Below are 14055 nucleotides of genomic sequence, written 5' to 3'. Positions count from 1 at the left end.
AGGAGCCTGTGGGGAGGGATGCTGCCTCCTCACTTGATCCCTGCTTCCACTCAGTCAACTTTCCCATAGAAACCAGGACTCCATTCCCAGGACCAGCACCACCCACTGGCCCATGCCCTTCTCGGCCAATTAACCATCAAGAAGTGGTCCCCCTGACACACTCACAGGGCCGTCTGATGGAGGCAGTCCCTCAGCTGAGGTTCCTCTTCCCAGGTGTGTCAGGTTCACAATCAAGTTTACCAATGCCATTATCTATATCAATATATAACAACACACATGTGGCTGCGGCAAGAGGCTCTCCATGTGCATGGATCCTACATACAGTATCTATATAACTGTACCTTACTATACATATATATGTTTATATGTGTGTACATATAAATATATGTTTATGTGTAAATATATACCATTCAGAGGAAAGAAATTTACCACTGATCTTAACACCCTGAGTTCCATCCCTGACCCCCACACAGTAGAAGCAGAGAACTGATTCTGGCAGGTTATCTTTTGAAGTCTGTCTGCAAGCTATACCTCACATGCACACACACGCGCGCTCGCACGCGCGCACACACACACACACACACATAAATAAATAACAAATAAAAGGTGGCATGCCTATAATGTTCAAATGAGAGACCTACCTCCATGCAAAAGGTAGAGGGCAAATAAGGAGAACAGCCAAGGTCAACCCTGCCTTCCTCATACACACGCACTCACACGCATGCACACGTACATATTCAAAGACAACGTTAATAGAAAATAGTTTCTGTCAACCTCTAACACAAATTTCAAGAGAATGTGACGAAAATACCCCATTCCTAAGTGTGCCCATGATACACTACCTCATGAAAAAAAAAAAAAAGGCTCATTGCGTTGAATTCTTTTTAACATATATTCTTTTGTTGTAATAAAATCACAAAATTATCACGCAGATAGACTGGATGCTTTGATAGCTTATTTCTTGCATGGAAATAAATTATAAGCACTGGGTTCAAATTTTTTAGATAGTGAAAATAAAAATATAATTAAATATGACAAGATTGGGGGGAAAATGACCATTTCAGAGTTTGCGAGGCCTCGGGAAGAGTGTGGAAGCAGCCAGAGGTCAGCATGGAGAGATGGCTCACGCCTATAACCCCAGCATGCGGCAGGCTGAGGCGGGACTATGTTTCCAGGCCAACCTGGGCAACCTGACAGTGTGACACTCTAGTCTCCCCGGAACATACAAGGAGCAAATCTATTGTGAAACCATATTGAAGATCATTTTTTTGATTCCCATGAACCCCCTAGGCACATATTCTTTTCACATGGTTAATAGCCTAATTTGAATTTAGACAATTCTTCTTTGTAAATGACAACATTTAAAGAGAACTTTTACTCTGAAATGTCTTTTTTTCTTTTTTTCATTCCATTCACTGAGCCCCACTCACGTGTGACTTGGCCGAGGCTTTTGCAAACCAGAGACCAGCCATGTTGAACTGTCTCCCTGAATTACTGAGTGTGGTAACAGTCACAGCAACCCTGAAAGTTTCCTGTAGGTAATAATTTCCTGAGCAGAGTTAAAAACCGCTTTATAATACTGACTCCCACAAAATCTCAGTCACGAGGGCTTGGTAGCATTTTATTTTAGCACCTGACTGACAGGCGTATTATGCAGCTGTTACTTTTTTTTGTGTGCACAGAACATTCTTGGCATTTCACTTCCCTCATACTTTCTATTACAAAAACAATGAAAAGAGTTCATACAAAAATTTGTCTTTTTGACTGAATGAGAATGGAAAGAAAGCACATTTTTAAAAATGCCTTGTGTACCATTGACCCAGAGCTAAACAACCCAGGGTTCATTCAGATAACATTTCATTCATTTGAGCACTTGCAAGCTTATTCACTTATTATGCTGCCATTTCTCAATTTTTAAAAATAATCACCTTGTGTGGTCTGGTGACAAGCATCAGAGATATGAAAACAAAGGCACTTTGTGGCTGCAAAGGGGACACCTTTGATGTGAAGCCACGATAGAAGCAAAGTGAATTTTGCAAAGCAGATATGAAAGACAGGATTAGGGCCAAGAGCTGAGTGAACCAGGAGAAGCCCATTCTAGGCAGCAGTTTCATCCTTCTCTGGGTCACTGTGGAAAGAAATATTTGAGGTTGAGGAAGTTGCCCGTGGAAAACTGGAAAAGGAAGGAAGAACTTGGGGAGCCTGGGTATAAGGCAACTCACTAGGGCTGAGGAGGCTAAGGGGGTCAAAGATTGCGCATGAATGCTAAGTCATTTTGGGGCCAGCAAAGACTTGACTTTTGTCCAGATCCACAAAGAACCTGATGCCCAAATGAGAATCAAGTCTCTATGCTGGAGAAATAAGTAGAAACCAAGAAAAGTGAATGTAAAGGGGAGCAGGCTGGGAGAGTGGGAATTTAAGGGGCTACTTCCCTGATCCCTCTGGGAGCTGGGGAAGGGTCCCATTTCTGTTTCCTGCTCATCTTCAGAGAAGCTGAGAGGCTCCCTTTCCTCCCCCAAGTCCTTTAGTCCTCTGGTTTATTTTTCTCCCTGTCTTCCATGGCTTGCTTCCTGGCTTTATTTAAATCTCTGCTCCAAGGCACATCCTTGGAGGCTTTTGCTCAGACCATCTTGTGTAAAATATAAGCAGCTATTGCCTGTTTTCCCTAGATGATTCTTTTACATTTCTTCAGCGATGCTCAGCATATACTTCACGTCATACTAGGTAGCTTACATTTTCGTTTCTTTTATTCATTCCTCACTGAAATATAAGCCCTGCCAGGACAGAGACTCTGCGTTTGCATTACCATAGCACCAGGAACTAAGACAGCATCGTCTGCCACAGAGGAAAGCCAATTAATGATTGCTGGAATATGAACTCAACAAAGGGACATCTCTTGCCTGACTGTGAAGACCTACGGGGTTGCCGCAGCCTCTGCTGGAAACACAGCGCCCTGTACAATAGCAAAGTATAGAAAGTTGCTGACTGTGTCCTTGACCTCATCCTCTGTCTCTCTCCACAAGGGCAGAGGTTGGGGAAGGGCCGTTTATCAGCACAAAGCAATCAGGTCAGCAGAAGGGACAGCTGGTGCCCACAGTCCTTCTGTGATGGGGAAGTGGCCTCGCTTCCCCTACCATCTTCCCACGAAGGGTGACGGCTTTAAAATAGGGAAAGCCTTGATAAGCAAGCACTTTGCCAACTAATTTCTTTCCCAAGGGTGTTTAGTTGAATTTGGTCTGAGGCTAACAAAGGAGCCTCTATCACGAAGATCTCGCCCTGGTTATCTTACGGGAGCATGCACAGCCATGACACCATCAATCTTCTCTCTGATGGCCACAGCCACCTCTTCTCCTCCAATAACATGTCAGGCTTACTTCTGAGTGCAGACGGTTCACCTTAATCAAATTGTCCATCGCAGAGGAGGAAATGGCTGCTCGGAGCCCAGGGAAGACACCGCTGGCAACATTTCAGTCAGCTGCTTGCAAATCTGTCACCTTTATTGTAGCCCAGCTTTCCCTGGAACACCTGGACTGAGTGTAGCCACAGTCGAAGGCTACTGACTACCTCCAACAGGTGGCAATAAAGCAGGAAGAGGGGTTGAGATTATATTTGTGTGGTTGCTCACACTCAAACATTGGGTACTTATTTCTAATCATGAAGTCAGGTAAAGCCTGCCTGAGCTTTTGGCTAACTACAGATTTAAGAGTCCAGTGGCGTTGCGGGAGGAGCTGATTGCCCTGGCACTGATTGGACTGGCACTTTCTGTGACTCGGTGTGAGGCAGACTGACTTGCAAAGCTGACTCTGAGCCTTTGGTGCACCCCTCTTCTCATGGTTCACTTTGTCATGGGCTTATGCTCATCTGGTTAAGGTTAGCCTTGGATGTCGTCACGAATATGTTTCTGAAAAGGGCTAATTGCCAGTCTGAGTTTCTTTTTCTCCCTGTGTCTGCCCTTCCGGAGAGGGGACATCAAAGAGTTACTGGGGTTATTCTACCCATTCAAACTTCCTTTCCTCTGCTTCAGTTCTGTTTCCAGCATACACACCAGGCTGCTCACAACTGCCTGCAGCTTCAGCTGCAGGGCATCCGATGCCTTCTGGCCTCTGCAGTACAGAGGTGTCCCTGGTCCCTCTCTATGAGTGGGTTTGCGCTCAGTTCTCTGGGATGGGTTTCCTCTGATCTCCCAGTGATCAGTCCGTCCAACAACCTGTTGCTTCTCTCCAACCTGCTTCTTACTGTGCTGTGTAGGATACGGTTCCCTTTAACAGAGGAACTGGTGAATATGGTGCTGCTGGTGTCCCGAGTTTTGCCGAGGGACCAGACAATTGGACAAGTGTAAAGGGCAAGTATTTAAAGTGGCCCCTTTATTGTTTTGTTGTAGATATACTCTGAAATGATTTGACAATAAGTTAATTAACACCCTGCCTCACCTTGCCTCATCAGGCACTGACCCGTCCTGTCCCACCCCTGTGCATGAGCCTTGAAAACACTAAAGGTATATCATCTCAGCAAATTTCCAGGATACAGCACGTCATTACTAATATTCTTTTTTAACTTCATGTATGTTTGTGTGCGCACATATGAGTGAGTTTATGTGCCACACGTGTGCAGGAGCCTGTGGAGGTCTAAGGAGGGCATTGGAGCCCCATGATCTGGAGTTACAGATGGTGGAGAACCAGTATGTAGGTGCTGGGAACTGAGCCTGGGTCACTGACAGGAGCAGCCCAGAGTCACCTCTCCAGCTTCCCCAGTACAGACAGTATTAAACATGCTGTATAACTGATCCAGTACTTAGGTTGTGACAGATAACTTGAACTTTGACCAAAATTACTTCACTTCTCCCAACACCCAGCCCTTCCTTCTACTATCTGTTTCTATGAGTTAGACTTCTGTTTTTAAGTTGGGCCACTTTAAACCTCCCTGTTAAGCTTGTAGAAAGTTTATTGAGCTCCTTTTCATGTTTTTTATTAGCTGTTGTAGAGTGAAACAATAACAACAACAACAAACACAGCTTCTTGCACCCGAATGCACATAGAAGGGGCTGCCAGACTTTCTACTTGCCTCTGAATCTGAACATTAGTTTGTATATCTTTCCTGATGCAGGAGTTTTAACAGGCAGTGTAGACACAGCTCAGCAGTGAAGAGTCCACACTGTTCTTTCATCCACATCCACATGTTCCCAGCATCCACACGGGGCAGCTCACAGCCTTCTGCAACTCTAGCTCAGGTGATCTGACACGTTTTTGGCCTCTAGAGGCATCTGCGCTCACATGAACACACGCACACACACAATTAAAAATAAAATCAATCATTTTAGAAAAGGATTAACAAAGCTAGTGACAAAAGGTGTCATCACTTCTCTCTGAAGTTTGGATTCCAGGACACTCCATAGTAACAATGATAGAATCCCTGTTACAGTGACTCTGAAGACAAAGGTTGATAGTGAAAATTAATCGTAGCACAATGCAAGTGATACGTGTTGTTTTCTACATCCTTTGGACTTGTTACCATAAAATACTAAGTAAAACTTTCATTAGATGGCTGGCGAGATAGCTGAGACTGTTGCCTGCTGTCTAAAACCAAGACCAGGGTCTGATCACCATCTACTTAACAAGCTGGGCATGGTAGACCACACTTATCATCCTAGTGTTGGGAGACAGGAGATCCCTGAAGCTCCCTGGCCTGCCAACCTAGCCGAGTTGGCAATTCCAGCCCCAACAAGAGACCCTGCCTCAAGAAATAAGGTGAACAGCTCTTGAGGAACAGCTCCTAAAGTTCACTTCTGGCTTATAAATAAACACGCACCGTATCTGCATACATATATGGCCATGCACACACATGGCACACATGAGCACAAAAGTCCCATTAGAAGTGAGATCTAAAGTCTCACTTAGAAAGCAGTACAGAAGGGAAGAGGAAGAAGAGAGTCAGAAGCTTGACATCACGGCTGATGAATGCTCTAGTAGGTCATGTCTGTGGGGTGCAAGGCTCAGGGTCTGCCCACCCCGTCTTCCATCTTCTGTGGTACCCATAGAGAATGACTCACCGATCCCATGGGGAGGTAGTGCCACCCATTCTGTTAATGTAATCAGGAAACGAACGAGTGATGAGTGAGAGGGCGCAGGTGACATCAATGTTTAATGAGCTCTGTCGCCTTGGTTGTGCACCCCCATCTTCCACAGCCTGCTAAAGAAGTCTGCACTCTTCCGTGCAAGATAACTCCCAGAGATGAGCTTTAATAAAGTTAAAAGTGTGTGAAGAAGCTCTACGGGAAACTAATGAAAGCAAAAATGAAAAATAGAAAAATAACAAATGTTTATTAGGTGTCCCTACCAGGGAGCCCCCAAGTGTGAGGATAATTTGCTCTCACTAGGAAGAAACATTACCCAACATCGATGTGTTCTTTTTCCTGAATGTTGGAGATGGGCACTTAAGCCACAGAGCAGTTTAAAGAGTTTCCCAATTATATATTTTCTTTTTACACTTCAGGTGTAGACGTGTCTGTCAAGATCTCCATCTCCTTCCTGCTTTACCCCTCCTCCCTTTCTTCCCTCTTCCTCTTCCTACCCACCCTCCCTCCCCCTGCTCCCTCTAGTGCTTTAGGTATCTGGAATGTTGTAACTTATAAGAAAAGCAGGCCAGTAAAAAGGGAAGCTGATTCAAAGTGACCTTTTGGGTGAGTTTTGTTGTAACCATAGGAAAACATGAAGAGACCCTGAAGAGAGATATCACAGACAGTGTGATGCGTGTCCTAAAGGGGGAGGATATTCAGTTCCCTTTAGTTCTCAGGACATTAGCAGGGTTATAGCATCAGATCACGGACAGGATAATGGGGTCTGGAAAGGAAAAGGACTCTTCAATTCTCAAATACCAGGAGAGCTGTAGTGTTGTGATGTATAGACAATATGATGGGGCCTTAAGGCAGGATGGTCCTCAGCTGCTGTTCAGTTCCCAACAACAAAAGGGGGTTCTTTCTAGTATAGATTTTGTTGTGTGCTAGTGGAGGGGTTCCACACCCAAACTCTATACATCTCACAATTAAAATAGATGGTGAAATTGTAGAGATTAACATTAGAATTTTGGTAATCTTAATACCACTAAATCTAATGTTCAAAATCTCCCAGTCGTTAACCTCTATCTCTAGAGTCAACCTATGTGCCGCAAGTTAAGACAGAGATAGGCATTGGATAAAAGTTATACTTTAAGGTTTTCTTGTATCTGGGCAAAAGGCAGCTGCAAAGGGAGTGAAAAGACTTGCAAGGTCTCAGCACATGCTGGTTATCATTTCCCTGGAGAGAGCTGCAGGACTGATTTCTTGGAGAAAGAGGCAACCGAAAGGTCTGTGATCTAACAGGGAGTGTTTCTCTTCAGCCTTGCAGTTATGCTGCTATGGAGTTGCCTTCAGATTACCTTCCCATTTTCCCATGACTTAGAGGGGCATCTTTGGTTTGATGTGCACAAGCAAGCACTGACTATCCTGGGCCAACCCAGGAAGGATCCCTACAGAGCCAAGCCTTATGCAGGGATGGATTTGTTTCTGGCTGGCAAAAGAGACCTTAGTGTGGTACAGAAGAAAAGCCCACAGAATTGTTATTGTGGGAATATAAATGCATGCAACTTTAGTGTAGCTTTGGAAACTATTGATACACTGATCTCTTGTGGTTGTGACAAGGAAAAAAAGAACAAAGTGACTGAAAAGAATCAAACATCAAAGCAGAACAGATTTTGGGAGGCTGGAGCCAGGTCATTTACCTGTTGTCAGGAGAAATGGAAGGAGGGCCACCATGTAAATGGCAGCCCAGGTTGACTCTAGAGATAAAGACTGGGAGATTTGAACATCACATTATTGGCATTAAGATGACCAAAACTCCACTGTGAATCATCTACAGTTTCACAGTTGCTATTCTAACCATGAGATGTATAAACATTGGTTCTGGTTAATTTCACTGCATGATGCTTTTGATCTTTGTGATCTTTCTAATAAAATAAGTTTAATAAAATGGCACCAGCCAGCAGTGACACCTGAATACCACCTGAGAGAGGGCTGGGAGAGAGAGAGACAGGGCGACACAGAGAAGGTCACCAAGTCTACATGCTGATCCAGGTGTCGATTTAATGGATGTCAGGTTAACACTTAAGTAGGCAAAAAGTACAAGCAGTTTCTCACGTAGGAGCTTTACTTGGTCAAAACATAGGAGAGCTCACTCAAGGTTATACAGAGCCTGCTGTCTGGTTACTATGGTTGCACAGAGTTTCTCAGGGTTAGAGCAGTCTGCTGTAGGATCACCAAGGTCAGTTTATGAGAAACTGGACTTTGGAAAATAGCCAAAACCAAGAGGCTGAATTCCACTGCTCAGATGCCATTAACTCCAAATTTGCCATTAACTCCAAAAAGGCTGCCACAATAAAATAAATAAAATATAACATAAGGAATAACAGGGAAGCCTCTGACTAATTTATGTATATGGCACTGAAGAGAGATAAACTGTAAATAATTATAATTAAATAAACATGTGTAATAGGAAAAGGGAGTGGGTAAATTGGGAGGAGTGTGAAGGAAGGTATGTTCAAGACCGGCTTTTAGGGTAGAAGAAATGATTGCACATTCAGGGGCTAATATGGATAACCCATTTGAAGCAGAAACTGGTCATATCAGACAGGGGAGAAAACTGATGGGAAGCTATCCATGTGGGCTGAAGAAAGGATGGGAGATGGTCTGGGGAGTGTTGTGGACAGACAGTTCCCATGAGCAGAGGCAGTGTGTTCTGTGTAGATGGATGTTAGATGCTGGCAGATATTCAGGCGATTTATAAGAGTCATCAGGTGTCTTTTAATTAGGTAGCAAAATCATGAAGTAAGGATTAAAACAGAATGAGATGTTGGGAGAGGACATTATTACGACCTGGCTCCCTTCTAATGTTATGAGTTAGCCCCACCAGAGAACACACATGAGCACTCTTAAAGCTGAAAATAAAGTTTTTATCTCTGGTTGGCGGCTATATGAGCTTGCCCAAATCATGCATCCCTGATCCTCACAGCTTTTTGTCTTTTGTGCAAAAAGTCCACATCTGTGTTGACACATCCAGTTAGCAAGAACAGTTAGAAAGAAACAAAAGTGCCAAACACTTTTTGCCAAGCTAAAGTGTCAAAAAGCAAGGTTAATACATTTAGGGATTTTATCAGACCTGGAGACTGGACAAGGTCTATTTTTGGTATAATGTTCTTGTGGAATGTATGCAATTTACCCTTGTTCATTCCAAAGCTGATTTCTCTACTTCACTATCTGGTTTCAATCCCTACATTGCATATAAGCATCACCTGTCTCAAGTTTATGTAAACATGCTTCCATTTGTTCTCTGTATCATCAATAAAACAACCAGCCAATGCTGAGCAATAAAGAGAATAGGGTGGGACATCCTGGTGTGGAGGGGAGGAGAAGGAAGTGAGTGGGAGGAGAGTTTTGAGAAGAGAGAGCTGAGAGGAGAGAACCTGGAAACACCAGGAGAGATGAACTGGGCTTAAGATATGATTTAAAAGCAAGTATAATGTGGGAGATCAGAATGGGAGGAAGCTATGTGTGCTCAGAGATTTAGGATGGAGTAATTATTGCCCAGCATTGTGCTCTAGGTTTAATTAAATGAATCCTTATCTCTGTGTGATTTGGGTATACAGGTGGTTTAGGAATAACTGCTGTTTAACTAAAAGATAAATCAATAAAAATACTAATAATCATCAACAATCTATGAATGATTAGGTCTTTGTACCCATTTTGCCAGATGTTGGGGCCTATGTGCTGGGTTTTAAGGTAGCTTCAACATGGTATCAGTTGTGCTAAAGTCTGTGGGCCAGTTACAGACAGTACAACACCAAAAATCTAGAGAAATGGTATGATAGTTCATTCTGATTGTCAAATTAATAGAATCTGAAATCACTTAGGAGGTACACTTCTCAGTAGACCTGTGAGGATGTTTTTCAGAGACGATTCACTGAGAGGGAAGACCTCAGTCAAAGTGGGAGATACCTCTCAATAAGCAGCCCATCAATGGAGGTCCAAGGAAAAGCACATCACCTCACTCCTTTGCTTCCTCCTCAGTGGCTGCATTTGTTGCTGCTGCTGCAGTTCTCCACTGACATTAGACTTCAGCTTTCCAGTGTGGACAGACTCCCAGTGACTCCCCAGGAATCTGCTAGGCTAGATCAGAACTGTCGAGGCATGCAGCCTCATAAACTGAGCAGCTACGGGGCTTTCAAGCTCTCAGTGCGCATTCATCTGTGCTTGGACTAGCCATCCCTATCAGATAAATCTCTTGTTATGATATTTTACATTCTATCACTTCTCTTCCTCTAGAGAATCCTGTCTAATAGGCAGTTTTAATTGCTGTGTGTGATGAGGGCCTACTTCAGACAAATGGTGATTAATGCAAAAGACCAATCCACAGGGAGCACAGAGTGGCACTGGACATGAGTTTCTGTTGAGTTTGGCCTTTTTCAATTATTGCATATTCCATCTTAATTAGTTATATATTGCTATTAGAAACTCAAAAGTACACAAAATGTGTATATTACAATACTTCACTGTCACTCCCTTCTAATCCTATCTACCATGTTCTTCCTCTCAGCTTAGTCTTTAGGCATAAACATTAAGCTGTGTGTGTCAAAGACCCATGATTTTTCTGGCTTGCCCACATCCAACTTCTCCTCCTTATCATCATTTATTATGTGTGTGTGTGTGTGTGTGTGTGTGTGTGTGTGTGCATGCATGCCAGCCTCAAGTGGTAGAACTTTGGGATAGCCAATATGGCTAGACAGGTTGGCCAGCCAGAGGGCTCCAGGGATTATCACTTCCCTAGTTCTGGGATTACAAGCATGAACTATCACGCTGGGCTCTTTATGTGAGTGCAGGGTGGTTCCTCCTTATCCTGAGGAACTCAGGGTGCTTCTGATCTTTGGATTGACATTTCCACAAATCGAAAGTGAGGTCAGTTTAGCCAGGAGCCAAGAAAGGGTGGTGAAATGCCTTCCTGAGAGGTTAGGTGAAGGCCATACCACTATCCTAAATCAAATGTCAGAAAACGCCTTTAGATACGATAGTTGCCAACTAAATGATAGAGGTTTCTTTCATTGCTTTAAATGTACTACATATGGAACGACAGATGTCACTCACCCCGTTAAGTTACTAATAATTCACAGGCATTAACCAAGGTGATTTGTTTTTATATGGATCAAAAAGATAATTTCATCAAGAATACAACAGTAGTCACCCTTCTGCATTTTGAATGTGACATAATCCTGTGGCCTCCCTTGATCTAGGTGAGATGTCCTGTTTCTATTGGGGAAGCTGGGTTACCAAACGCTTTCACGACTTTTCATACCACAAAATACCTATTCTCCTGATAAAATAGGTTATGAGAAACTAGCCAGGTGCCAATCAGTGTGAAATAATTTTAAGGTCTTTGGACTTACTAGACTAGCTGAGAAATTGACTTAATCAGAGACTATATTGTCTGATGTCCATGAACTTCTACTTTACCCAAGACCCAAGGAAGCTTTTGAACCTTTCTCCACTTCAGACCCTGAAGTGCTCCTTCGTATATCTACCTCTGGGCTTCCTACCTAGATTTCTTTTTCAGGTCTTACTGAGGGAAGGTGCAGGCAGCTTGTGACATTCCTGCGGAGGCGTCATCCAAGGGGCGATTCTCCCTTAGCCAGGGGTGTCTGAGTGAACTCAGTCATGTTTGTGAACCCAACAGCAACAGAACTGCATCGGGTTCCTATATGTTGACACTTGACAAGGTTGTACACACCAGGCTAAGGGTTTCATTGTCTGGTTATGTAGACGAAATAATAAATTAAATATTTCACTTCTAGAGAAACAGTAGTAAGTCACTGACGCAGACACACAGGTGAGTCAGAAGACTCAAACTGCTGCTGTGCCACCACGGTTATGTACAGAAGAGGCACAGTTCTGCCTCTTTTTATGTCCTCAGGGTTTCAAACTCAAGTCCGCATGCTTGTTGAGCAAGGACTTCACAGAGTGAGCATTCTCCTCAGGTTCCCACAATCTTTCACACCGTCAAGACGTCCTGAGCAACTCTGCAGTTATATCACATTGTCGCATGAAATCTGTTATACCAGTATCTTTTTTACTAATGTCATAGAATACAACTCTGAATTTCATGTTCCCTTTTCTCTCAGTCCCACAGAAAGAGTCAATGAAGAGATTCTCTAGAATTTTGGTATTTTCCTCCCCAATGCACACCTGAGCACTTTGGATGTCAAATTAACTCCTTATTATTTTACTCCTTATTATGATAATTATTTTACAAGTGAAACATTTTTGTGTTAAACTAATCGTGGTGACCTGGGGTGGTAGATGGGATTAGCACCCAGGCAATCTCCTTTCCAAGACATATCAGAGGGACCATTTCTCCTAGAAATGAAAGGGAAGTGAATCCAAAACTATTTTTTTCTGTGCTTTGAAATAAACTAAGGAGAGAGTATGAACTCTCAAACTATATATAAAGTAAACAGATATGAGACCAAATATAAAGTGGTGTTTAAGGAGCTGAAAGGAGAAGTGAGCAACGCAGCAAAGGGCTGCAAGGAAAGATAAAGCCTTTTCAAAGAAGAAGCACCAATGGCAGAGGGGAAACAGACACTAAAGTGCTAAAAATGTGTGTCCATGGAGAATAAGTCACCTTGCTCTGCAGCGGGCAGATTTGGAGTTAGACAGGTTAAGTGAAGACAAACAGTTGCTTTTAAGACTATTAGGACTGTTGAGAATGGAGTGAGAAGCGAGGTAAGAGCTCATGGGTACAGCATTTGCCCAGCACGTATATGGCTCTGGATTTGATCCCCAGCACTGACAAACTAAGTTAATTAATTAACTAATTAAAAATTGAAATAAAACAATAACACTGAGGAACAGGAAAAAAATAGCTAATGATTATAGAGAATAAAAGAGCATTAGGTGGTCCAGAGGTCTAAGATGCACATTTCAAAAGAAGAAAGAATAAGTAGAGGCAACAACTGAACCTGATCTAGCCAGTCCTTCACTGAAATTTTCCTTTCCAGATGATCTAGGTTGTTATCAAGTTGACATGAAAAATAAGCTTTGCACCTCCCCTGCTCTTCTTCTGAGTGTGTGCCTCTAGTTGTGAAGACTGATTTAGCACATGCAGCCCACCAATTATCCCATCATCTGCCACCTCGTCATATGTTTTACATCACCCCTTTCCTCTCTTCGTAAGCATCCCTAAACTCTGTCTACAGGGAAACAGCCCAAGGTTTGCATTCCCATCCCTATGCTTGGCTTTCTTGTTGGTAAAACTTGCTGTTTGCAAACTTCCTAACTCGGAGACTTGCTACAAAGGACTGGTTCAGCTGTAGGCATTCAATAAGAATTCTTTGAAGTTCCCGAGAGTCATGTTAATAGACAGACGAATGGACAGGTGGGTAGGTGGGGGATGAATGGATGGATAGATGGATGGACAAAAGACAAAGAGAAAGAAGGATAGATAGGTAGATATTGAGATGCAAACATGTAAGGCACTTCTCACTTAGGACTCTCTTATCTCACTTGTTTTGTTTATTTATTTGAGACAGCCTCCTATAACACAATGGAGTTAAACTCCCCTTGCAGATAAAGATGATTCAGAAGTTTTGATTCTGCAACCTCCACCTCCCAAGTTCTAGAGTTATAGGTATGGGGACCACTTCCAGACATTTCAAGCATTTTGCCTTGGAAAAATAGTGTAGATACTTTTTTTTTAATTGATTTCTAAATGGACATTTACAGTTGAGGAATCTGATAGAAATAGGATTGTCTGTTTCTTTTGTAGGTATGTCTCTCTTTTGGTCAGATAAGCTTTTGCATAGGATCACCCTTACAATTCACAGATATTACCCAGTACATCCTGATTTCTGATCAGATTGGCCCATGGGCATGTCTGTGATGGATATTTTTGACTGCCTTTGATGTGAAAAGACCCAGCATTTCAGTGGGAGGCACCATTCCCTGGTTTGGGGGTGAGGCTGTGTGAGAGTAGAAAAAGC

Source organism: Meriones unguiculatus, chromosome 6 (genome assembly GCF_030254825.1).
Source record: "Meriones unguiculatus strain TT.TT164.6M chromosome 6, Bangor_MerUng_6.1, whole genome shotgun sequence".
Taxonomy (NCBI): domain Eukaryota; kingdom Metazoa; phylum Chordata; class Mammalia; order Rodentia; family Muridae; genus Meriones; species Meriones unguiculatus.
The sequence above is the reverse complement of the archived record's forward strand: the minus strand, read 5'-3'. Positions refer to the sequence as shown.